Below are 25,110 nucleotides of genomic sequence, written 5' to 3' on the forward strand. Positions count from 1 at the left end.
TATGCATTACCGTAAAAATAAAAGTCGGAACCTCTTACCGCGACTGTACGCGCAAATTGTCCTTTCCGCGGTGCTGACGGAAGTATGTCTGTCTCTTTCTCACTTATGGAAACGCCTATAGGCTGCGGTGTATGAGTAATTTTTGACAAAGGAAAAGATTCCGAGCGCGTGATTGTAATACTGAATATGACTAGTTTTAAGAGAAATCGTAGCTTTTGATAGTGATTTATATAATGCTTTAAGATTGCGGTGGAAGGGTGGAGATGATTCCGTAGGGAAGTTGATTTTAATTTGGAATGGAGGGGTTGGTCTTGATACCACACCATGTTGAACTCCAAAGTGTCCTGCAGTATTATGTTTACCTGTAAAGAAGAAAAAAAGTTGTTAGAAAACATACCAAATGTTTAAACTACAAGTTTCTTAAAAGTATTTTAAGTAGTTTTTTTTTATCAGTTAATACTAGGTTCAGTAAAACTGTATTATTTTGCTTCTGCAGTATTTTATCCAATTACTGAATACGTCTTAATTCTATAAACCAATCTGGAACAAGCAGCGGAGTAAACTTATTCATTAAAAACAAAAGGAGATTCAACAATCCGTGCTACGTATCCCAGTTACTGCTACGGTGCTACGCCGTAGCAGACGCTACGAAAGCGTAGAGCTTTAACAAAAGAATAATGCAATGCACTTCGTTGCCTTTACATTGAAGAATTCAGTTTTTTCTATTCAATTCCGCACTTTTTGAAGTTTCGTAAGATGCGGGGAGTTTTTTAGCAGCGGTATGGATGATTTTTTTTTGCGGACTTTCAGGTAAAGTTATGTTAAAGTTTAAATGTTTTATTTAAAATTCATTCATAATTTCTAACAGGAAAATAATTTCTAGATTACAGTAATGGTTTCCAATATTAATAATACAATTAATTTACATCCCTTCCTTTTTATCGCGAACATATTACTCTAAATACACCACACAAGTATTCCTAAACCATATAACCGGAAAGCATTGAGCCTCCATCTAGCAATGAGCATTATCATTACTTGTATAGGTAACGCGTAACATTATGTAGAACGCGCTCCGTCCGGCGGGACGGGACGCGCCGCGCCCGACGCGCCCGACGCGGCGATAAACCGGTGCCCACTCGCGTCTGATTTCATTTACAATTCATTTGATATACTTAACGCCGCGCTTTGATGGACGCGCCAGGGCTGTGCCGGCCGAGTTTTCAAGTGATTTACTACACCTTTTATATGGATGAGGTGATTTTGCATTTGTTTTTTTGATTTAGGGTCTGTAGTATTATACACTATGCCTGTGTTAAAAGGGAAAGTTTTTATTGTATTGAATGGTTAAAAAAGTAGATTATAATGAAGTCAATTAAAGAAATGCATGAAAGCTGGAGTTGCGAGGAATGCTGAAAGAATTTAGTTGAAGCAAGATGCTTCAAAAGATTTATAGCGATGCATTTGCATGTCTTACATTTAGCTATAATATCATATCATATAACAATTAACTATTATTTAATTTAATGCATTTCTTTTCTTTAAAGAACGAAAGTTTGAGTTCATTTTATAAGTTTAGTTTAACCCCATAAAAGCAAAATAAAATTCCACAGTTCAGACAGCCCTACCGCCGTTTAGGTATAAAGTTACGTCGGAACGCAAGTGGTCCGGGGGTAAATACGTTTTCTTATTCTCTTCTACCCTTCGTGTCGCCCCCCCCCCCGCGCCCCCGCCGCCCCGCTCGCCTGCCTTCCCCTCACTGACCCTCGAGGACGTGTACACACTGGAAACGGTTTTCCAGTAAGTGTTAATGGTTTGTTTGGCTTTGTAATTAGGAGCTTTCCTATGTATCGGCAGGGGAATGTGGAGGACATGATAGCGCCGCCACGGGAGGGAACGTTGGCTTTATTAATTAGGTAGTACTGATTAGTGGTGATTGTTATTGATTGATAGGTGGGTTCAATGGCTTTCGATTGTTTTTTTTTTCTATTGGTCGTATTGGAAACGTATTGGTGTATTTTGTATTTAAGTTGTGGAGAAGTGACTTAAATGATTCGAGAAGTTGTTTTACAATATAGGAAATTGAATAATATTTTACAATTTGGACATCTGAATAAGACGTGAATTTGTTTTTAGATGACTCAAACCCATATTATGATATAAGATAAAGACACAGTTTTGTTCTAATACAGTATAAAATAATTGTGATATACATAGAAGTACATCAAATGTGTTATCAAAAATACGAACTTCATAGAAGAGCTCTGTGGATTTAAATCCTAGTTAATATACAACATAAACAATAATGTATAACTGATATATTAAGTAAAAAGTTGTCTAGCTCTATAAATATATTGTATAAGTACAAACAAATTGAAGCAATATCATTAGAACAGAAAAAAGAAATTGAAACAAATTATTGGAAAACTCCTTCCTCTCTCTCTCTCTCTCTCTCTAATCCTCGCCACAAGAAGGCAAGCGAAGTGATTTTATTCAAACAGAATGAAGCTAATTGTGTGTGGCAGTGTAACTACTGAGTGAGTAATAGTGAGTGTTTGTGTAACTGGCAGCTAAGTGAGTTCAATCCGAGTGTCAATCGAGGCTGTCTGGACGAGGTGCGTGAGAGTCTGCTTAAGTGACGGGAGGGGATTACTTTGTTAAGACGATTATGGGGGAAAATAAAAATATATTGAAGTCAATATCAAATCGTTTGTTTCAATTAATTCTTTTGTGGATGCTTTTGATTCGTCAAAATTATTTAGGTAATGGTAATCAAGAATGGATTATAATTGTGGGAACGACTACATGTTTAATTGGAATGGGGCGCTGATAGTGGTGCCACAGTTTTTAAGTTATACCATTGCATCGTGTCAATCATTACTGTCCATAGTATTTAACATAATTAACATTATTTTTTAAATTTTCAATTTCAAATAGAGAATAAGAATAGGTCGTGCAGTGGTCAAGTTATTATCCTCCTCCTACTACTTTTTGGTTTACGAGTATATATTACATTATATCATATCGTGTTATCATCGTGTTCATAAATAAAAATTGAACGGATCATGTTGTATTTTCAGCTGGAGAAATAAATAAAAATCACAATTGTTAATTATTTAACGTGTACAACATAACTTCACAACAACTTCCACATAATGTAAAACAACTAACGAATTAATTATGAAATTACAGTTTTCAGTGAGAACACAGTGAGCTGGGTGATGTAAGTGGAAAGTTGTAGAAACAGTAACGTCGGCCACATCCTCGGAGACAAAGCTTTGAGGCTGCTCTGCGGGTGACACGAGATACCGGGAACGCGCTCAACTTGTACACTTTCGGCACATTTATATAATATTATGTATTTAACTTTATACTGTAAAGGATTAAGGTTATTTCTGTTCGAGATGGTCTTACAATCTAAGTACAAGTTAAGTAGCCGATAAGTTATGCAGGTAATCAATATTATGTCCTACAGTAGTTAAAAGTATACAATTTATAACTAAGGCTGCTAAAACCTTTGACAAATTTATCATTGATTTAATGAATCAATTAATATAATGATTGACTGCACGGTTCGTATGGAATGTGTATCGGGGTTGATTCCCGCACGTAGCAAATGTGAATGTAAATTTGTTTGCTTGTAAACGCATTCACGATACATGAGAAAATTATAAGCAGAAATGAAAAAAAATAATTATCAATTGTTTCCGAGCGATATATGGAGAATAGTCAATACCAGTGAGAATGTTCATGTCAGTGACCAGCATCTACCTGATTGTGGTTTCAAAGGAAATATTTTCATTATTTAATAAATGTATGATTTATTAATACCGAACTGCTTTTGTGAGAAAACCTTTTAATTTCATAAAATATTAAAAGCGCTTTTCATACTTTCTTTGATATGTCACAATTATTATTGACCGATTATTTGTGAAAATGAAAATCAGCTTAAAATAATTATTAATCAATTTTGTCTATCTGCCTTATATCTGACTACACAATTGGTGCGGTGGCTGGGTAATTGGTTGTCGCGCAACGTGTAGCGGGTTCGATTCCCGCACGGAGCCACTTTTGTGTCATCCACAAAATGTAGTTTCGTCTGGGTGTCATGTGTATAATATGAATTTGTATGTTTGCAAACGCACCCACAATACAAGAAAAAAATTATACATGGGGTAACGCTTTATAAAAAAAAATGTACTTAAAATAATTCAGAAAATTATATCATTCGCCTATAGTACCTACCTAATAAAAAGTCTCAAACTCTAAACCCAAGTAACACGATAATTCCGAGGTTCCATCTCAGTACTATACAATAAGGCTTTAGTTGGTTGCACAATATAATACCGAGTCGATCTCGATCTGCCTGGCACCAGCAGGAAATAGGCTAAAACAGCGGACGATTCGATAATCGAGTATTATTATTTATTGAGGAGCGGATATTGGTGGGATATCGGCGGATAGCAGCGAGGCTCCATTGATGTAGTTACGAGTTCACAGCGTCTTGGATGAAATTCTAGAAACTAGGTTGTATGAGTATTGAAGCTGGGTTTTTGTTCCAATACCTATCTCAGTTGGTATAAGGATTATTATTTGAGATTACATGAGTTATAAAAATATATACGATTGTACATTGTAGCAATTGGCGGTCTATTGTCTCTGCCTACCTCCATGGGAGATAGGCGTGAAGTTATGTTTTTGTATAGTAACCTCAAACGTCTGATGAAAGCAGGTAGCTTTCAACCGGCCTATCTGAGAGTCATTATCTGCTCCGTGAAGGGAGGCCTATGTTCAGAAGAGATGTTCTAACGTCAGTTACTCAATCAATAACTATGATAAGACATACTTAGCATTAAGTTTATAACAAGTTTTTATTAGTCAGTTAGTATATTATCCTAAGTAAATATCCTATAAATCAAGCTCCCTGTATACAATAAATCTACATATTTTCACCACTACTGTTTTCCTATCAGAATCATTGAATTTCTTATTCCCTCGGTTTGAACCGGAACGGGAGGTGTCGGGATGATTAGCATACATCGATGGAGTGACGGATGCCGTGTCCGAGCCGGACCGTGACGGACCGGCCGGCGCGCCTGATGTACAACCTGAATATTTTACCAACACGTTTTTTGTGTTAAATTCCTTTCTTTCGGATGTAATTTTTTAACATGAACATCTATTGCTGTGTTTATGCTGTTAGGGTACTGGTTATTTATTTTAATAACGTTTTAGTTGATTTTCTTTTGAAATTTTCAGGGAACCTTTGAAGGGGATTCCTGAAAATTTTCCTTTGTTTCATTACCTACTAAAAATGAGTCTCGAAGGGAATCTCATGAATAATTAACTCTAGCACTGAAACTAGTGAACAATCAATTACCCCCCCCCCTATACCCCTCTCCCCCCACTAGGCAACGAGCCTGCAAACGATGGCACAGTGACTTGCACCCGCGTCCAGTGCTGGCGCGATGACGATCACTTCGCACCGGGTAATTACTTGCCCAGTCTTTGATTACTGGGGGCGCCACGTGTGAGGGGTAACTAAGTTGAATGAATATTACACTGAAGTACGTGTGTTTTGGGTTGTTTCCGGATGGAAATAAAGGTTTTAAGTTGTGATATGGTACACTGAGATAGTCAATATATTAAAAGCAATTTATGATTTGTCTAAATTGGTTGGCAAGTAATTTATTTCAGTTTAAATTAAATAACCAATGGAAAATATTTTCTAAAGCCTTTAAGACTAGTCTGCTGTTGCAAGTGTCTAAAGGTAGCGTTGTTCGCTTACTAAGGTGATCGATTTTTTCCTTTTCTACAAAAAGCATATTTTTTAATCAGATATACAATTTTTTTAGTTCACAAATTGTCAGTATATATATATCTTTAATAATTATACTGACAATTGACTAGCGAATAGTAAGTCATTCCTAATATTCACAAGTCAAAACAACAAAACTACATTACCTCTGCCAAAATTTGAATAATACACAAAATAATGCAATCGACAATCGAGTTCGGCAATCAGGTCCGATTGTCCGGCCCACAATAGGCTCTCACGATCCCATTGATCATCCGACGATGGGGTCGGGCTGCCCCATCGTCGTGCTTCGATTAATAAAGGGTTGCCCTTAAGAAAATGCCGCTCATTCACAAGATTGATCAGCACATACGTCTTAATGACTTGACCTTAATTATTATTACTTGTGTTGTGTTGGAACAGCGCCCCTAATAAATATGTTGTTGTTTTTATTGAACGATATAGTTTTCTTGCTAGGATCACGTAAGGGGTTAGTTTAGGTGCTCCCTCACGTTAAGTAACTCTTACCGCCATACTAAGAGTCATTTAATGGTTACTTAACCCGGTCCTTAGCTATTTGTTTTCGATACAACTTACTAAGGTATAGTTTAAGTAACCATTAAACGTCTCTGAGTGTGCCAGTTAAAGGCAGTTGTTGAAAACAGCCAACAATATAATAGACTATGTCAGTACAATCTCTTGCCAAACTACAAATTAATATTGCATCGAATTAGAATTCAGTTCACGTAATAAAACACGGTCTGCATACAAAACTATAAGTTAATTGGATGAATCACTCCACCGAGTGGTGTGAACCAATCAATTATTACAATGTCCTGCGGGGTACACGGTGGACAAATATGTTTTAATTATACATCATGCAATGTGAGTTATTAGACTGAATCCTATTGTATTTGTTTTCACAAATGATGATTTCAACTTTTTCTAAATAGTGTATAGAAAACTGTCATACAAAATAATAGTATAAGTTTAACTTATTGGAAACGTGTAATTATTAATTTTAAAGGCGGATTAGTAAATTTATTCCAATAAGACATTTTTATTTTATTCTAAGTTTATTATGTTCCACTGTTGATGACATCGTCGCTGTAACCAGGCGAGCTGATGGCCAAACATCATTTTAAAACATCATTTTAAAAAAGTGTGACGTTTTCTCATTCAGCTCATACAACAACTTCAAGTTCTTATATATCCCGTAACAACAATTTGTGGATCACACAAAGAGTTGAGAGAACCCACTGCACGTTGCGTGGTAGCCGGTTACCTAACCACAGCACCAACCGTGCAGTCAATCTGTGTTTGAGTATCTCATACTCAATAAGGAAACCAACAAAATACCTAATGCAAAAATCAACTCTTATACCAGTTAGTAAAGGAAGCACAATCAGATCAAGTAAATCAATGAAATACAACCCACAGCCGCAGTAACGTCACAGTAACACAATTACGAAGAGTACACCCAGCAATAAGATCCTCCTCACAGTACGATATCAGTCGGGAGTACCGACCACCGAACACCAAGGGTTAAGTCCATACATATTAATTGCGCGGACAATCGGCCGAGTGTCTCATACATATGTAGCAAGCACCATGTAGAAATGAGGGAACGCCTTCTGAAATTATTCTATAGCCGGTGTTAGGGGGCCACATTAATTCGGGTTACACTGCCTTTGTTTGTCCGCCTGAGATAAGCTCCGGTTTGAAGTTAGGAATAAGTAATCGGGTGTTACGTCTTACATCGGCGGTTGCAATTTAATTAGTCGGTGTTGGGTGATGGAAATTTGATCAAATATTGACAAAAACGAGCCTAACAAACAAACAAATGCGATGGATGTACAGAACAAATTTTTACTAATATACTCAAGAAAAGAACTTGTGCTGTTGATTTCAGAAAAATCAATCATTGTTGCTTAGGTACTATAATACTTTCGACTGCACGGTTGATGCGGTGGTTGGGCAACCGGCTGCCACGCAACGTGTAGCGGTTCGATTCGCTCACGGAGTAACTCTTTGTGTGATCCACAAATTGTTGTTCGGGTTTGGGTGTTATGTGAATGTGAACCTGCATTGTCTTATCTCATAGTGTGGGACAATGTTTTACTAAAAAAAGAAAAGTAGTCATATTCAACTGGTATAAAACTGCTTTATATAAATATTTACAAAGAACTGGTAATAAGAAAGTGTACCATGTAAATGTTATCTAATATTACATCCACTGTAAGTGTATAAGACTGCAAGTTCCTTCCGTTACACAGGGATACTCCAGCTGTGGCGCGGAGCACACTCAACAGGTTGCCTTTCGATCGCTTGCACTCTCAATTTTATTTCTTCATATTTTAGCTACTTAGTCACCTCTTATGTGGTATGAACTGATAAGGCACCTACTTTATATTGTGATAAAGATGGAAATTGTGTTGCAAATGCATTGTATTTTCAAATGCGTTTAATTCGTAGCAATGGAAATCATGGTGAAAAGATGTGTATTACTATGTTTTTTATAGTCTCATATAGACTATATTATAATGGGACTCAAGCGTGACGAAATAGTTTACCGGGGCTCCGGCTCGACGGGCAGGAGTAGGAACGGGGTGGTTTTTAGTCAGTAAGAGTCTGACACTTCCTCTCGCCTCGCCCAAGGCGGGAAAAGTCATTGGATGATTTTCCACCCTCAAAAAAAAGCGTGACGAAATATTTCTATAGTTTTAAAACAATCGAGGATGAATTAACCACGTGTATGTATAACACATGCTAATGCCACGATTGTATTTATGATTCCTACATTTCTTGAACACCGCTAAAGCCAGAAACTTTTCTCCTAAGTTTCGAAATAGAGAGAGAAGTAAAAAATCTCGGCAGCAGAGACAAGGCGGCCATATTTCTTGCGCCATTATCCCCTCCCCGCTCATTCTACTCGCACCTACACTCCGCTGTTATTAGGAAAATTCTAACTTATTGCTGTACTAGCCGTGCTCTCAAGATGTTGAGGGTTGTGGTGCAAGTTATAAGCGAGTGTGGCTGTGTACGTAATGTTGGTCCACGGCAACGGAATTACTCCGACGTGAAGGAAGAATTGAAAGATATTTCTTAGAGATTATAAATAGTTAAACTTTTTGCGTATTCTAATTTATCTTTTCATTTTAATTTAAATCAATTGATAATTTTTAATAGAGAGCATGAAATATAGTTCATATGTAAAATGAGACTAACTAAATTTTAAATAATTTGAAGGAAAATCAAAAGGCAATAACTAATACGCTTAGGACACAGAGTTATTTAAAAATATCCTTCTTACCAAGATGATTTTAGACATCTACTAAAATAATCTATTTATCAAAAACATTTTAAAACTTATTCCCAGCCCGCTATGTTCTGTAACTTGGGCCACACACCGGTAGTGCTAAGCGTAATGCATCGTGAAAGGAGCGCGCGTGACTGTCGCCGCTGATCTAAAGTGAAGCGGATCCGCGGGACATCGCTTGTAAAATCATCTCTATGCTATATGCATTATGTATTATTATTGAGTGTGTTACATCGCTCCGCTTTTATACAGTCTGCGTTTATTTTAATGAAGTCTTTTAGTTTGAGGTTCTAGTAAAAGATGGAACTTAATATTAACTTAGCAACTCTTTCAACATCTTTGTATTATAACTTTCGTGAGATATATAATTAAGTTCAGTAAGTTGTTACTTATAATTAATTCTTCAGCATTTTTGTACTATTTGGGGTGACCAAAATGCATATTGCTTGATGGAAAGCGTATTACTATAGTTTATTGACAAACTTCAATACTAACTCGATTTTCAAAACCACATATTTTTTTTTGGAATATATTAAATCTGACTTATCAAATTGGAATAACAATATATTCTAATAGCAAATCAAATAGGCAGTAAGATTACTGTTTATTGCTATTAGAATTCTTTAGGGTTATATACTTATTAGAATTAGGGTTCTTGAACCCTCTGTAATTAACTTCCAATACACAACATTCTCATTATTCCCTCCAAGTTCCCTCTAAAAGTCATGTTAGTCTTAGTGACATGTTCATAAAAGTAGGTCCATATGACCCGGCTAACCCTCGTCGCGTCTTGATTAATTACTGGACGATTAATCAGCGCTCATGACTGATAGATGACATCACGCGGCGGCGAGAGGGTTGACGATAAGATTTGCTTTGAAGCCTACTTTGCCCCAGCCTCGTGTGTGTGTGTATCCGTGATTATTTTGATTTATGAGCACTAGTGTGTAGTACTCGGTGTAGACTAAATGCTTGGTTCGGGTTGAGACCTTATTTGAAAGATATTTTGATTTAGATAACTTTGAACTTGTTTTTATACTTTTCATTTTGGGACAGTCAAGATAGAAGATTATGTAGATTTTTGAATTTTTTTTTCTTAGAATCACTTTGTCATCATCACAGCCTATACCCGCAACGCGATGTTAGTTACAATTGCATTGACGACATTTCAAAAGGGCTAAGCTCTTGTCATTAATATAAAATACTGAATACTAGTTTTCCCAAACTATGTAGTAAAAAAAGACCAGGAAAAGGAATAATGACGACGAAGTGGACAAACAGTAAAGTATATTATTATATCACTCGTATATATTTCCCATCAATTATGAACAAAGTCTTTCTTTCAATTTAAACTTAATATTCAAGTTAAACTCGCTTCTCAGTTTCCGTTGAAAATGTTTTATTATAACTAAATCAAATAGGAGCCGAGCAGCGACGCTTTGGTTCGTTTTGATTAACCCTAATAATTTCGCAGGCAGTATTGTGCTGCGTTCAATTGGGTTAGTGCGGAGGCAAGTAGCGAGTCGAGTGAATGGGGACTTGCTTAAGAGATTTAGCTTAAGCCTTCCTTGGCTTGATTTAAGATTGAAGTGGTTCATTTTGTGAGGAAAGTTTGTTTGCACCGAGTGCTTTGTTTACGTTATTTACTTATCTCAAGGATTCTCAATTTTCTATTCAATATATGTGTTGAAGGAAATTGATGTCTGTTCCAATGCAATAACGTTGCAGTGGGAGATATTTTATTTGAATTCCAGTGGACGGTAGCGTGCGTGTGTTCCCAATATTTCATTGTTCAACCTGGAACAATATCATTTCACCGCCGAACAATAAATGTGGACGTACATTATTATAATGACATTGTCTTGTGTAATAGTTTCAACACAAACAAATAATAATAATTGCTCGGTAATGGATAAATAATGGGGGAATTACTGGCCATTACACTATTGTAATATTTTATATGGGACACAAACTGTGGTTAAGTTGAACACAAACGTATATTTTATTGACTGTCAATAATTGAGAGGCAGTGTTGTCTGCTGTTTTAAGCAAATAATCATTATTTAATTCTTGATGAATGAAACTCATATAATGTTGATGATTGAATTAAAATCGGGAATTATATTTACCGATATTTTGTCAGAACCAATACATATTTAACCTGTAAGACCCACTTTTACAGGTTAAACTAACAGTAACATTTACATTAAATATAAGTAAGTAAAGGGTGCGACATTTCAAAATAATAAATTGATATAAATTGTATCTTTTGTAAAATATAGTTCATAATCTAAGACTTAGAAAGAAAACACAAAAGAAAGAGGGCAGATAATGCGTTTTAAGTTACAGTTACATTATGTGACATACACATTATGGTTCACAACAACGGTGGCGCCATCTCTGACCGCATCACTTATTGACAGCTTTTAGTGTTCGAGGTTGCCTGTAGGTGTCGCTACAATAGCATCGACTGCTACACAATACCGGGGATGTGAATAGAGATTTCTATTATCACTGCATTGTGCAGTGGTTTAATATGACCTCATGTAACAAAATAAGATATGTTGTAATATCTAAGACCTTTTTAAGATGGGGCCTTGTATAGAATTGTCATGCTTTTTCCTATATCTTGTGTTTAAAATATACAATATCATACACTCAAACACGGAACAACAATTTGTGAATCACATACAAATTTGTTATGTGCAGTAATCAAACAGGCGACATGTCGACTGCGCCAACTGTGCAATTATTGCAATAAGGAAATACAACCACTTGAAATACATTTTAATGATAGATATTAAAGGTAGAATACAATACAAGACTTGAAGTGAAGCACCACTCGCCAGTGTAAACGCAGCACAATACAGAAGGCAGCGAAATAATGAAATTAGCGGAACAGTACTCGCCTTAAGAACAGTGATTTACGTAATCAAAGAGCGTCTAACAGGATTACCGACGAGAACGCTCCTTTTATTTATTAACTAAACTTTACAACGAACAGACGAACACTCCGCCTTTTGATTCCACCATTGTGCGTCCCACAATTGGTGTATTGTGGACCACTCGGCGCTCGCTCCTGATATATTTGACTTTTATTTCCTCATTATAAATGTTCGGGAAAGTTATATTTTTGACGTTTTCCTTGTTAACTGAACTGAAGTTTGAGTAATTTGTTACTGTACTGGATTAGATGAATTGTGAAAGTTATTAAAATGGCCATTTGTTTCTATTTACGGAGTGCTTAAAACTTATTTTAACATTAAATATTTATTTTTTCTGAAATCTATTTCTGAAGTATTTGTATCTAAAATTAATGACAATACATGTTCTGTTACATAGCCTACGTGTCATGTATAAGTTAAATCAAATGGATTCAGATTTTTATATTGAACGATACCAACTCCAGCTGCCTGTATTTAACATTAACTACTATAGTGTAGCATAACTAAATAATCACGCACTATGCCAACCCCATCATTATACAAATTCCCAGCAATAAATAAATCGCACGTTAATTAAGGAACAATGCATGACCCCATCTCTGGCACTCCCACAAAAATGGAATATGCCAAGTGAAGTCAGAAAGGTCCAATTATCTGAGCAAAGGCGCTCGAGTGCGCGTCAAACGCACTGGCATGTCTGGCGGCTCAAAGTGCGCCAAACGGAAATTGCCCGCGCCATCTTGTCCGCCAACCGGAAACCCACCAAATTATCGGCTATGTACTCTCGGACCCTTCACTTATGGATATTACGAGACTTTTTTATATTTCAAGCAATATTATTGTTCTTTATGGAAATTGTTTTCAAGTTCTCAAGTGTGTAAGCGGTGAGCTTTGGGGCCAGAACTTAAGCATATACCTTATGTATCAATTAACTAGTGGTAGTACATTGTAGGCTACATCAGCGACAAGACAACGCTTTTCTTTGATCAGCAATATTATTGGAAGAAACAGAAAAAAATCTCGGTATCATTTATTTATTTATCTTATTATCATTCGTTGTAATTACAACTCTAACCGAGTATAAGCTAAAATATTGAACTAATTGCAATAGTGACACATTTTGTTAAATTTTTAAGAATATTTATAATACTGAATAATACAATGATTTAGAAAAATCAACGTTTATATGAAAATTCTCACAAACCTAAGTTTGAAAGTTTAATCTTAAGATAAATAATATTGCAGGCAAGCATTAAAGTTTTGAACAAATACCCACAACAGGGCCCGCGTTATTAGAAGCACATAAATAGTGGCAGGGGTGTCACGACACATTGGTGCGCGGCGGGGCGCGGCGGGCCGGCGCTATCACACGCGACAGCCCTGCGCGCTTCACTGCTGGACGTAATTGTTTTAGGGTACCGACACTGCTTTTAATATTACCGACATGGGGCACCATTGATTCTTTTCTTAAGAAAATAATTTTGTTTAGCCCTGTTCTTAAAATAAGAGTAGTAAGTCTCAATTTCAATTAGGATTGTTCTAAGCTCAAGTAACAGCAAATATTTGGTTTTAAATATCTTTCTCTTATTTATTATCTTCCTCAGAGATATGTAGTATCGGAGCAACATCAAAAAACAGTTTCCCATATAATTTTGATAATTTAAACACCAATATACATTTCTAAAATTTGTTATATATTATAACATTGTGAAACAACTACTTTTTACTACAAAATTGTTTAGTTGACAAGTAACTAGTAAATTAAACCGAGTTTGTTTATTAACTCCTTCAATATACAAGTCACAAGAGTCAGTCGACTCAAGATTTATTTAACGGCGGTCAGACCATTAAGTTTAACTTTTAGCCACAAGTACTTGTATTTAACGACTTGTAAAAGATATATAGCTCTTCATTACATACATATATATTTACTTGCTTAACCTAAATGACGTTTAAACTCATCACTTAGATGGTAGATAAAGAATACTGTATATAAAGAATACTGGTAGATGCTACGCTGTAGCTGATACTACGCCGTAGTAAGTGCTACGCCGTAGCAAATCACATGCCCATGTATGATTAATCTTTTGTTTTACTTTTTTGTGTGTTGTATATTTCTTGGTATTGGATCTTTTTGTATATTCTTATTAGATCATTTTATGTTGTTTACATTTTTGTCACAGCCTGTGAGGTGTAGGCATTGGTGCACATTTTAGAATGCATAAATCCTATTTAAGTTATGTCTCCTTGTCATGTTTGGAGGTAATATTATTAATCTTATAAACCTAAATTAGATTAATTAGTGTTTTATTTAATTGATTTCATAACTCTAGGTTGAATAATATTGATATTTTACCATCGTTATATAATAATAAACCAATGAGTATACTTCCTTCCTCATTCCTTTCCTTTTTTCTTCGCAAAAAGTACAAAAAACTATTTGAGCGTGAAACAATCGCTTTACAAATCTCATTGGACTATTCAGAGTCGCGATATCCGCGTATCCGTCCGTATCCGCTTAGTATCCGACCTTATATCGCGCAAACCGTGAGTTATATCCGCGGGTATCCGAAATGATCCCTGTTTATGACCTAAGGATCGGCCACGTATAAATGTTTATATCGGCGCGGATCACAAACGAATATATCTTTGTAATACATTGACATGTTTTTATACATTAAATTTCAATTCCAGTGTATTTTCTTTTTCTTGTGTTTGGTGCTGAGAAATTGTTGTTTTTTTTTGTTATTTCGCTGTTTTGAAAAGAAGTTGCTTGACTTTGTGATGTTGTGTATGTCATGATGGTCATATCGTGACAAGTCCATTATATTTCACTGTGATTATGGGCTTCTTACTTAGAATTCTATTGAAAAAAACCTTTTGGTTTGATCGATATTAATAGATATTTGGATATAAAAAGCTAAACTGGTGAATTTGACAAAGTACCGTATAACATTAGAACTTAAGACGGGACATTTACCATATTTATTTCTGTCCATGAGTTTCCGTGAGTTTATCCGTGATCATGGCGCTTGCAACAGTGTCGAAATATCTTATAATAAATAAAAGCATAATCTTGAGAAGCTTACAATTATTTAGTATTTGAGGTTCACTTTTAATATACGCTTGGTGAATTTGCCTAGAATCAGCCTAGAAATAATCTGGAGCTGCAGACTACCTAGCGAATTTACCGGGGCTCCGGCTGGAAAATCAAGAGTAGGAACGGGGTGGTTTATAGTCAGTAAGAGTCTGACACTCCCTCTCGCCTCGTCCAAGGCGGAGAAGTCATTGGATGATTTTCCCCCCTTAAAAAAAGCCTTAAGCTAATGCATAACCATCAATAAAGTACCAAACTCCATACTTGTATTTCCTTCCTACACCTTCATATTTTCAAAAGAAAATTGTATGATAAGAAAAAGTAAAATAATAGGATAGTATATTGAAGCTCCTCGATAGCGATGCGTTAAGGAAATAAAATAAGTGTGTGCCGCGCCGCCGCCGCCGTGTGGGTTTCAAATGTATGCGATTGTATGGCAGTGGTGCTTAGATAGAAATATACAGGGGAACGGTTTGAACTAAGACGTTGCGTGTGAAGGAAACTTATTTGTAGTTACTTTCTTCTTTAATGTGAGAAAAATCTTTAAAACTTTACTTTCAGACGGCCTTATAGACTTGCATATGCCAATTTCTTATTGTCTTACTTATTGATAACGTCACGCCTTTTATCCCCGAAGGGGTACGCAGAGGCACTATACAATGTACACCCACTTTTCCCATTTGTGTTATACGTGCCAAGTAATAGGGGTGAGTCTATAGCCATATACTGGCGATGAAAAACTGAAAAATAACCAGTAATACTTTCGCCGGAATCGAACCCTAGACCCCTTGTCAGTCAGACCAATGAGACCGTCAGTGTCTTACTTATTATACGGAAAATCGAACTTAATCTTAAACCAACTTTATAAGATTATCAACTTGATCGATGATATTCAAAATATTTGTACATCGTTCTTGGAGGCTGTTCTGAATACCGCCTCACGACAAGAATGCCTTCCCCTGAAAAACCGCTCGCACCCGCCTGAAATTCTTTCTCCTGTATGTTTCAGGAACGCGGGCGAGTCACATCGGTTGCCATGGCAACGACACGTCTAGTCACGCCCCTCGTTACGCGATAGTGATGGGCTGACGTCGATCTTTGATATATCGATATCGCAATGCAGCACTATTGAGAGTATCGGTAATTGCTCAGTGTGAGATAACATTATGTTGTAAATGTATGTATTATAAGTATTATTTAGTTTCCTATTTTATATTTCACATAGTTACAGCCCCTTTGTGTTCTATTGTGTGATTTGCTAATGTGAAATTAGGATTTAGTTCGTATATTACATCCCAGAATCAATGTTATTATTGAGATGTATGACTATCAATTTCCTCTAAAAATGTCAGCCACGATACACACGATGATTGATTTGATGACACATTACCGTTTGTCGATTATTTGGATTTATAGTTTCATAATTATAAAACATCGAATTAAAGTGTGAAGTATAGTGAACTTCTTATTGAAGTCTAACTACTCACCCAATAATCATACCGACAATAATTCATTCCCAACACTCGACGTATCATGTCAGTCATATCATCATTAATGAATAAATCCAAGTCACCCCCCCCTCGCACCCCGCCCTCACCTTCCTTCCTATCAAATATTATCGAGCAATCCATTACACGATTACATATAAAAAGGGGTTTATTACAAAGCACTTTATGGGCTATAACGTGCGAAGGAATGCGCCGTGTCGTGCCGGATCACGGCCGGACCGGCAGGAATGCCGGATGAGGATATCGTAAGAATATCAACCGGTGTGGGGTGAAGTCAAATGGTAAAACGTTTGATACGTACTTTTATACCTAGTCGTATTTGAAAACACAATTAAATTGTATCACGCTTTATATTATATTAATGTAGTATAATGTAATGTAGTATGATGTTTGAATGTTTGAATATTAATCACACTGAAACTAGAAAACAGATTTTGATTAACTTTTGTATACAGACAGGGTATGAACTGATTTGGGTGATAGTATACTTTTTATCTCACGGGTACGCGGGCGAAGCCGTTGGCAAAATTTAGTAATGTTATATGTTTTTTTCAGAAAGTTTTGCTGTTTAAATGGTGACATTAAAGTAACTTATATAAACTTTTATAATGAATAATTGTAATATTACAAGTGACAACTTATCCTATGTAAAATGTAATACAAAGCCGCGCAAGCATAAAATTATATTTATGTTCTTCGAAGGCGGTAAGTCAAGTAAGTCAAGGAGGTTCAAATAATTGTGATATGCAGAAAAAAGTCTTCATGTACGTACTTTTTTAAATGATTAATTATTAATAAAAACAAACACAAGATTCATGATTCAATCATATGCGTACAGTTTCTAGCTACCCCCATAAGATATTAGCGTGAATATATGTCCTTGGTATCGTGGCACATACAAGTACTATCACATCACTACGTAGTGACGTAGCTTCACTAAAATGTCATTTGCAGCTAACGAGGGGTTCACGTTAAACCCATGAATATCTATGAGCTCAAATTGAATGCGGTATTAACGCACTTCCTGATATGTAAATAATGTAATAATTTAATTGTAATAACCGTTTCATTGACTTCTGTATGAATGAATATTTTGTAACAAATAAAGGAGCTGTAAATTATGTCATTGTATTTACTCAATATTATAAAATCCTCGATATTTTCCTTTTTTTTAATAGAGCGAATCGAGCAGGCGGTACCTGATGGTAGGCAATCTACTACACCCGTGGGCACCCTCAAGAGAAGTCACATTAGTGTGCATTAGATTGTAGAAGTACATTGCCGGCCTTTTACATGATGTCTATTCTTTATAATCTTTCATTTTTCAGTAAACAATACTAATTAAGATACGTCGAAAGTCAAACTAAACCAGAAACCAATATATAACCCCACGACCCACTCCCCAAACAGCGAACATCGCATAAAACGAAGCTCGTAACGTCTCCATTAACACGAACCACTTATAGAACCAACAGACACCTCGAATTTTTCTCCAATTTATAAAATATTCCATCCAATATCGGTATCGATAATCCGGTCACGTCCCTACGGCGTCACTCGCATTCCTCGCATAGTGAAGTGGCGGCGCCCGATATTTGCCCCTCGCATATTAAGATAGCATTCTTCGCAGTGCCGGGAGACAATGCTGGCTATATGAGATATCGATCCTTGATGTGCTTTTCAGTTAAATGGCAGGTTAATGGGTTTGCTTTCAGTACGGACTTTGTACCTACTGACTTGGTCATGGATTTTAATACTTGATTTTATCAACCTCTTTAAATTATAAGGAAGGTATAATAGGTTAAAATAAGACACTTAACTTCAGTTTAGTTTTCACCAGCCTATAATTGACACCTAACAGTCCACGTAAGAGATTAGTGTTAGTGCTACAACATACTAATTAATTTTAGTTAAGGTAAGGTTTAGGGGTGATTGGTGAAAGCGACCATAATTGTGTTTAAATGATGAGGATTTGATCTTTTAGAAGTTATAAAAACTTTAAAGCCATAAAACAGTTGAAATGGAAAGTCAAGGTCCATATTAGTAAATGCTTGAAGAAGATAGTTTAATCAGCATTTCATATCTTTCTGTGATTTTTATGGTCTGTCTCTGAAAACACTTTTTGTATTTTTTAATAACTTGTACTACGTAGTACCTAGTAGTACTAGGTTTTCAGTATAATTTGATTGCTGTCGATTCCTAGAACGTGATTTGTACGGAGTACATAGGGCTTATATACTTAGTAAATTACATAATTTGAATAGAATATATTATGTACTTATCACTTAGCTGATACTCGTGGTTGACTCCCTCAATCATGACTTACCTGGAAGCAAAGAAAATAATATTATTAGAGAGAAATATTCACAAATGTATAATGATTAACAAAATGGCGTTATACATATACAATGTGATGTATACAGCAGTATACACATGTACAGGTATAACTATGATTAAGAAGTTAGTTGAATATCCTAATTATTATTGAAATACATGAATTTTATATGGAGATTACCCGAAATTATTGAGTAAGATATTAAGTTCATTAAAATTAATCGTTCTACTATAGAACAGTTGAAAATAACGATATATTCTGAAACCAAATGTATCTTAAATGGTTTAGGCATAGGTATTCATACTCTTGAAATATCGACATGATTATTACAGTGGGTTTTTTTAATGGGACAAGCCCGCCACAACCTCCCGTACTGCTGCAACTCCTGTAAGCCAGGATCTACAGTTACAGTGGGTTACTGCATCGATAGTGGATTCAACTATCGACATAACAGTGAGGCCGTAATGTAACAACACTATAATCTAGATTGAGACAAACGACGCCCGCACTACGACGGACACAAGCAGCTGGCGAGCGGGTATAATTGCAGCACTCACTCATCCTGTGTATCAGAGGGCAGTATTTATTGTATACAGCCTTATAGCATACACAATGTGTGGTGTGGTGTATCGATTGTGGACTACCTATTGAGTTTAACGGAGCTTCGGCTCAAATAGCAGGAGTAGAAATGGGATTGATTTTAGTCAGTAAGAGTCTGACACTCCTTCTCGTCTAGCCCAGGGCGGGAGAAACCATTGGATGATTTCCCCCCTTTAAAAAAAATGTTTCGATTATATTATATACTCTACTAGCTTTCGTCCGCGGCCTTGCCCGAATTCCTGTTGGATAAGAGTAGTCTTTGTATTATTCCAGACCATAATCTACCCTTGTTTAAAAATTTGTCTCGATCACGATCTCTTCAGTCGTTTTGATGTGATTGAGTAACAAATATACACACAAATTCATTTCGCATTTATAATATTAGAAAGATAATAAAATATTTCATTTGTATTAGGGTTCAATAATACTCTAGTATTAACAGCGGTATTACGTATACCCAAGGAAACTTCCCTCGCACATCTATGTATATTAGGCTAACCGAAATTATGATAGTCTACTAATGGTTTCTAAGATTTTGTAATTAATAAGCAACCAAAAATCATTATACAAATTACATCGAAATCTATAACCAAAATTTATAAATTACTGAAAGAATTGTCTAGTGCAGGATTCGACCCGACAACTCAATTTTCAAAAACTAGTTACCCAGCCACTGCACCAACCATGCAGTGTATGGATCACCCAATATGGGGATCTATTGTCTCTGTGATGTGAATTTGCCCCACGACATGGGAGAAAATCTTAAATATTATGTATAATTTTGGAAATTATTGCGAAATGCGAGTGTTACATTTCATATTTGCACGTTTGTGTGAGTACTACATATTTCAGAGAATTTTGAAGAGAAGTTTGGGTGATAATGATCATAAATTATTCTTAAAATAACCCGAAGTAAACAGTTTCATAGAAGAGAAACGGCCCATATTTTATTACTTAGTGAAAAAAAAAATATTTTAGCTAAGTCATCCAAGTGCAATATAGATTATGGTCATAAACTGAAGTAAAATTCCGAAGGCTTGCAAATATACCTGCGTAGAAACAATGCGTTGAATAGTTGTCTAATCCCCACAGAGCGGGGTTACAGCAATACGCGCCATTGTGGCGGTGAATGGGGCAGTAAACGCAGGGCCAGGGCGCGGGGTATCGCCCGCTGAAACAAAAGCCTGCAGCACTGCCCGCCGCCCGGACCCACGCTTTGTTTTTATTATCTACTTCTCCGAGGGTCACTAATACTTAGTTTAAACAACGTGATTTTTTTCCACTATATTGCTTAACTGCTAATTTTTGAATGCAATCGGGATAATGTTTTCTACCTGGGTGGCGTTACTAATCTCTGCATCATCCAAAGGCTGACTCAAAATTTCTATACAATTTTATTGCATTAAGTCTAAGTAAACAAAATGTGTCATCAAATCTAACAGATCTATCTATCTATCTATCTAAAGAGATCTAACAAAATATGTACACATTTTGACTCTTAATACCACTTTACAATGTACACCCACTTTTCACAATTTATGTTGTAAGTACCATGTAATAGATGGTGAGCCTATTGCCATATACCGAGCAATTTCCAGACTCTGTGCTCTACTAAGAAATTTTCGAAAAACCGAATAAAGCCCAGCAATACTGTGCCAGACCCGGGATTCGAACCACTCGGTCAACGAAGCTTTATTTGAAGTCTAAATAAAAAACAAAATGAATATGTCATCTAATAATAATTTACTGTGGTTAGCTATATCTACTCAACAGATGGTGTATTTTACAATAAAGGCATATTTAACAGCGTTATTATCTTACACGTAATGTAACAACTACTTATAACATTATTTCTATTGCAAAAGGGATCTCGGGTTCGATTCTCAGATCCACAAAATGTCTGTGCTATTATGTATTACATGAGAGGATCAATCATTACCTTTTTTAATATATGTACGACTCTTTCTGTATATGTATATATTTTTATGAAAGTGATCGGATCGGCGATAATATTCAGAAATAGAAAAAGGCGCGATAACCCCTTACACGAGGCTGGGTGTAGGAAGGAGTGAACATTGGACAGTCGGCGCCAATATTAATATCGGAGCTCTTCAATATCGCGGGATCACGGGAAATAATCGCTTATTCATGGCTTCGTAACTTGCAATCGTTCGTATTCTGTTACTGTACAGAAAAAGGTTCAAAAAAGTATTTTATGAGTGAGGACAACAACATATACACGATTATAGGGCTAACTGACCCTCATAGTTAATTTTGTTAAGTTGCACAAAATAATAAATTGAAGGAATAGACATACTGTTACAGTTGGCCCTTGTAGTAACCAACAAGCGAAGAAAGAAATAAATAAAATCAGTTTATTTGCATTATGTTGTAACATTAAACATGAGAAAAGATATGTAACAAACACACAAACAAAAATAAATTTAATTCAAATTGATCAATTGATGAGAGTAAGTGTAGCAACGCACAGAGTAATGTGAAACAGCCTGTGCTCAGTAAAATGCCGCGGCCCGGACACTAATTCTTTGGGCTAAGGTTTGATTTTCAGCGCCAGTTCGCAAGACAATACATGTTTTTGATTTAAATCAAAGTCAAAGCATTTTATTCATATTTAATTAGTCACATTTGTAACATCAACATTTTATGTCTTAAATTGTCCACTTTGTCTTAAAGTGTGTAAAAAGATTCACTGACCAAGTCTGTAGGTCAGTGAATCTGATTGGAGAAGAACCAGCAAGACTGTATTCAATCGTTTCATTGATCTCCCAATAGATGGCGTTACGAGTCCTACATCGCGCAAGTGAAGTTTGCGCGTGACTTAACACAAATACAAGTTCAGTTGGCCAGCAGTCAGTCATATATGCTCAGGCATGCTCACCTAGTTTGATTTCGGAGGATCCCCCCCTTTTCCTAAGTTAGGGAGTATTACACAGGGTTCCTTAACTTTTGGCCAACAAGGAGTAACACGAGGAAGAGCCATACTTCGGCTCGACAGTGATATTACGGCCTCACAGATGGCTGAAGTAACGTTTGCGTTGTGTTTTGTCGTATGATTAATATCGGAGTAACCGGAGTCCCAATCTTCTTCTTTCCAATCTGCTAATCCTTGCTCTAATTAATATTTAACTCCATGCTCGACTGGGAATGGAATCAAAGATCCCGAGATCCTTCGCTCGGTACTTGTGATTGCAACCAACGAATTAATTTGTATTTATTAACTCTCTAATATTTATTGGCAAATAACTGTCGACACATTGCCCGACAGTCGCCGTGTGTCGCGGAATAATGCTCATTAACTTGAGCCCCAGGAGGGGCCTAAAACTAGGCATTTCCACGTCAAGCAGTAATGAGAGTAAACAGAAAACTATAATAATTTATTTAGAATGTCTCATGAGAGTTGTAATACAAATCATAATTTGATTAAACACTTCTCATGAGGCGACCAGAGCGCACTTATAAGATGCTGGCAACGCATATGTAACTCGTCTAGTGTTGCATCCATGGGCGGCGCTGATTGCTTACCACCTACCATTTGACAATTGACAGCTATTCATCAAAAATCCTCATAATGTCTCGAGAGATAGATAAGTATGGTCATGTGCGTGAACACGCGTACTATCGCTGCTTGCTTATCAGTTCGAATCCGGTATAATTACCAAACGAGGTGGAAGTGTCTACATGTAACCAGTAACGAGTTTGCGATCGGTTCGTCCATTTAAAATTAAACAGTGGTTGCAAATAATCAATTATTTAATCACTGGGGCGGACTTTGATTGCTGTCATTAATTATTATAATAGTTAGTGACACTCGTCTGTCACATGATCAGTACATGTCATTGTGCAGTATAATATAATGTTAGGAAATTCTTTCGCTGGTATTTCCGTGTTTAAGTGTGATTGGTTACTTTGCGGTTGAAATTCTCAGTAAATGATTTCCTTGGCTTGACTGCCTCGTTGGTCGAGTGGTTGCAAGTGCGACTGCCGTACAAGGGGTCTCGGTTTCGATTCCCAGGTCGGGCAAAGTATTGCTGGGCATTTTTCGGGTTTTCGAAAATTTCTCAGTAGTAGCACGGAGTCTGGAAATGTACCCGGTATATGGCAATAGGCTCACCACCTATTACATGGGACTTACAACATAAATTGTGAAAAGTGGGTGTACACAGTGGCATTACGTGCCATAATGTGCTGTGCACCTCTGCCTACCCCTTCGGGGATTAAAGGCGTGACGATATGTATGTATGTATGATTTCCTTGGGTAGAGGCGGGACAGAGTGTTAGACTCTTCCTGAATAAAAAAACACTCCATCCGTACCCCTGCTTCGAGCCAGAGCCCCCTGTAACCCACTAGGTCGTTCGCAGCTTCGCGAAATGAATACAACCTGGAGTTCAGAATTGTACCTATTATATTGCCTTTAAAGGGTTTCTCTTCATGAGATCCGTACATACATTTCACACCCAGAACAACAATTTGTCGATCTAATTGCAGGAATCGAACCGGTAACACATTACCTGCAAGCAGGCAACCCAGCCATTGTTTCAACCGAGCATTCAGTTTAAGATAAAACATGGCCACACAAGTTGAAATTATTCTTAAAACATCTGCAGTCAGGGATTAGCAATAAAATAAAAAAATCACCAAGTATTAGGGTCTAAGACAGATAATACACTATTCTTAGTGACCCTCGGAGAAGTAGATAATAAAAACAAAGCGTGGGTCCGGGCGGGCGGCAGGGCTGCAGGCTTTTGTTTCAGCGGGCGATACCCCGCGCCCTGGCCCTGCGTTTACTGCCCCATTCACCGCCACAATGGTTGTATTGCTGTAACCCCGCTCTGTAGGGATTAGACAACTATTCAACGCATTGTTTCTACGCAGGTATATTTGCAAGCCTTAGGAATTTTACTTCAGTTTATGACCATAAGCTGATGGCGCCGACATGACTCTGTTACTATGTTGAAATATTTTTAAAATGTCTCATTCTTCACTGCGTGGTATTTATTTGCATTTGTCAATGTTTAATGTATAAGGAGTTGTTTTAGCGAAATGTAACCCATACATTGATTACTCCCCAACTATCATCACATGTTATGTCTAATTTCAGGTTTCCACGACCGATAATTTCAGCTATGCAGTACTCTGCCTACCCCTCATCGAACGTATAGCGTAAGAAAGTATAACATGAATGTAACACTCGCTTGCTCCGGCGCCGGCCGGCGTTGCTTATCAATAACATTATTTATTGATTTATTTTATTCAAACAACAATATTAGTAACGAGTAAAAACGACACTCATTTAGCCACCGAGTCAACAAATTATAATGTAATTAACAATGTTTAATGATAACCACATTTTATAACATTACGACATAATGACAATTACTATCTGAAGGTATTCTACGTGTTAAATGTAATACTATATGTTCACCAGTTATATTATGATTCATTGTAATAGAAACTAAGAATATTGCTACACTTCACATACAACCCCAG

At 36.5% G+C, this 25,110-nt stretch overlaps 1 protein-coding gene across 5 annotated transcripts in view; it reads right to left on the minus strand.

The window, feature by feature from the left end:
* The window catches only part of LOC118270737 (complexin), a 218,712-nt gene that overhangs the window by 39,067 nt on the left and 154,535 nt on the right, over window positions 1-25,110 (minus strand). The gene's annotated exons all lie outside the window — the stretch shown is intronic.

The sequence above is a fragment of the Spodoptera frugiperda genome, chromosome 13, assembly GCF_023101765.2.
Source record: "Spodoptera frugiperda isolate SF20-4 chromosome 13, AGI-APGP_CSIRO_Sfru_2.0, whole genome shotgun sequence".
Classification (NCBI taxonomy): domain Eukaryota; kingdom Metazoa; phylum Arthropoda; class Insecta; order Lepidoptera; family Noctuidae; genus Spodoptera; species Spodoptera frugiperda.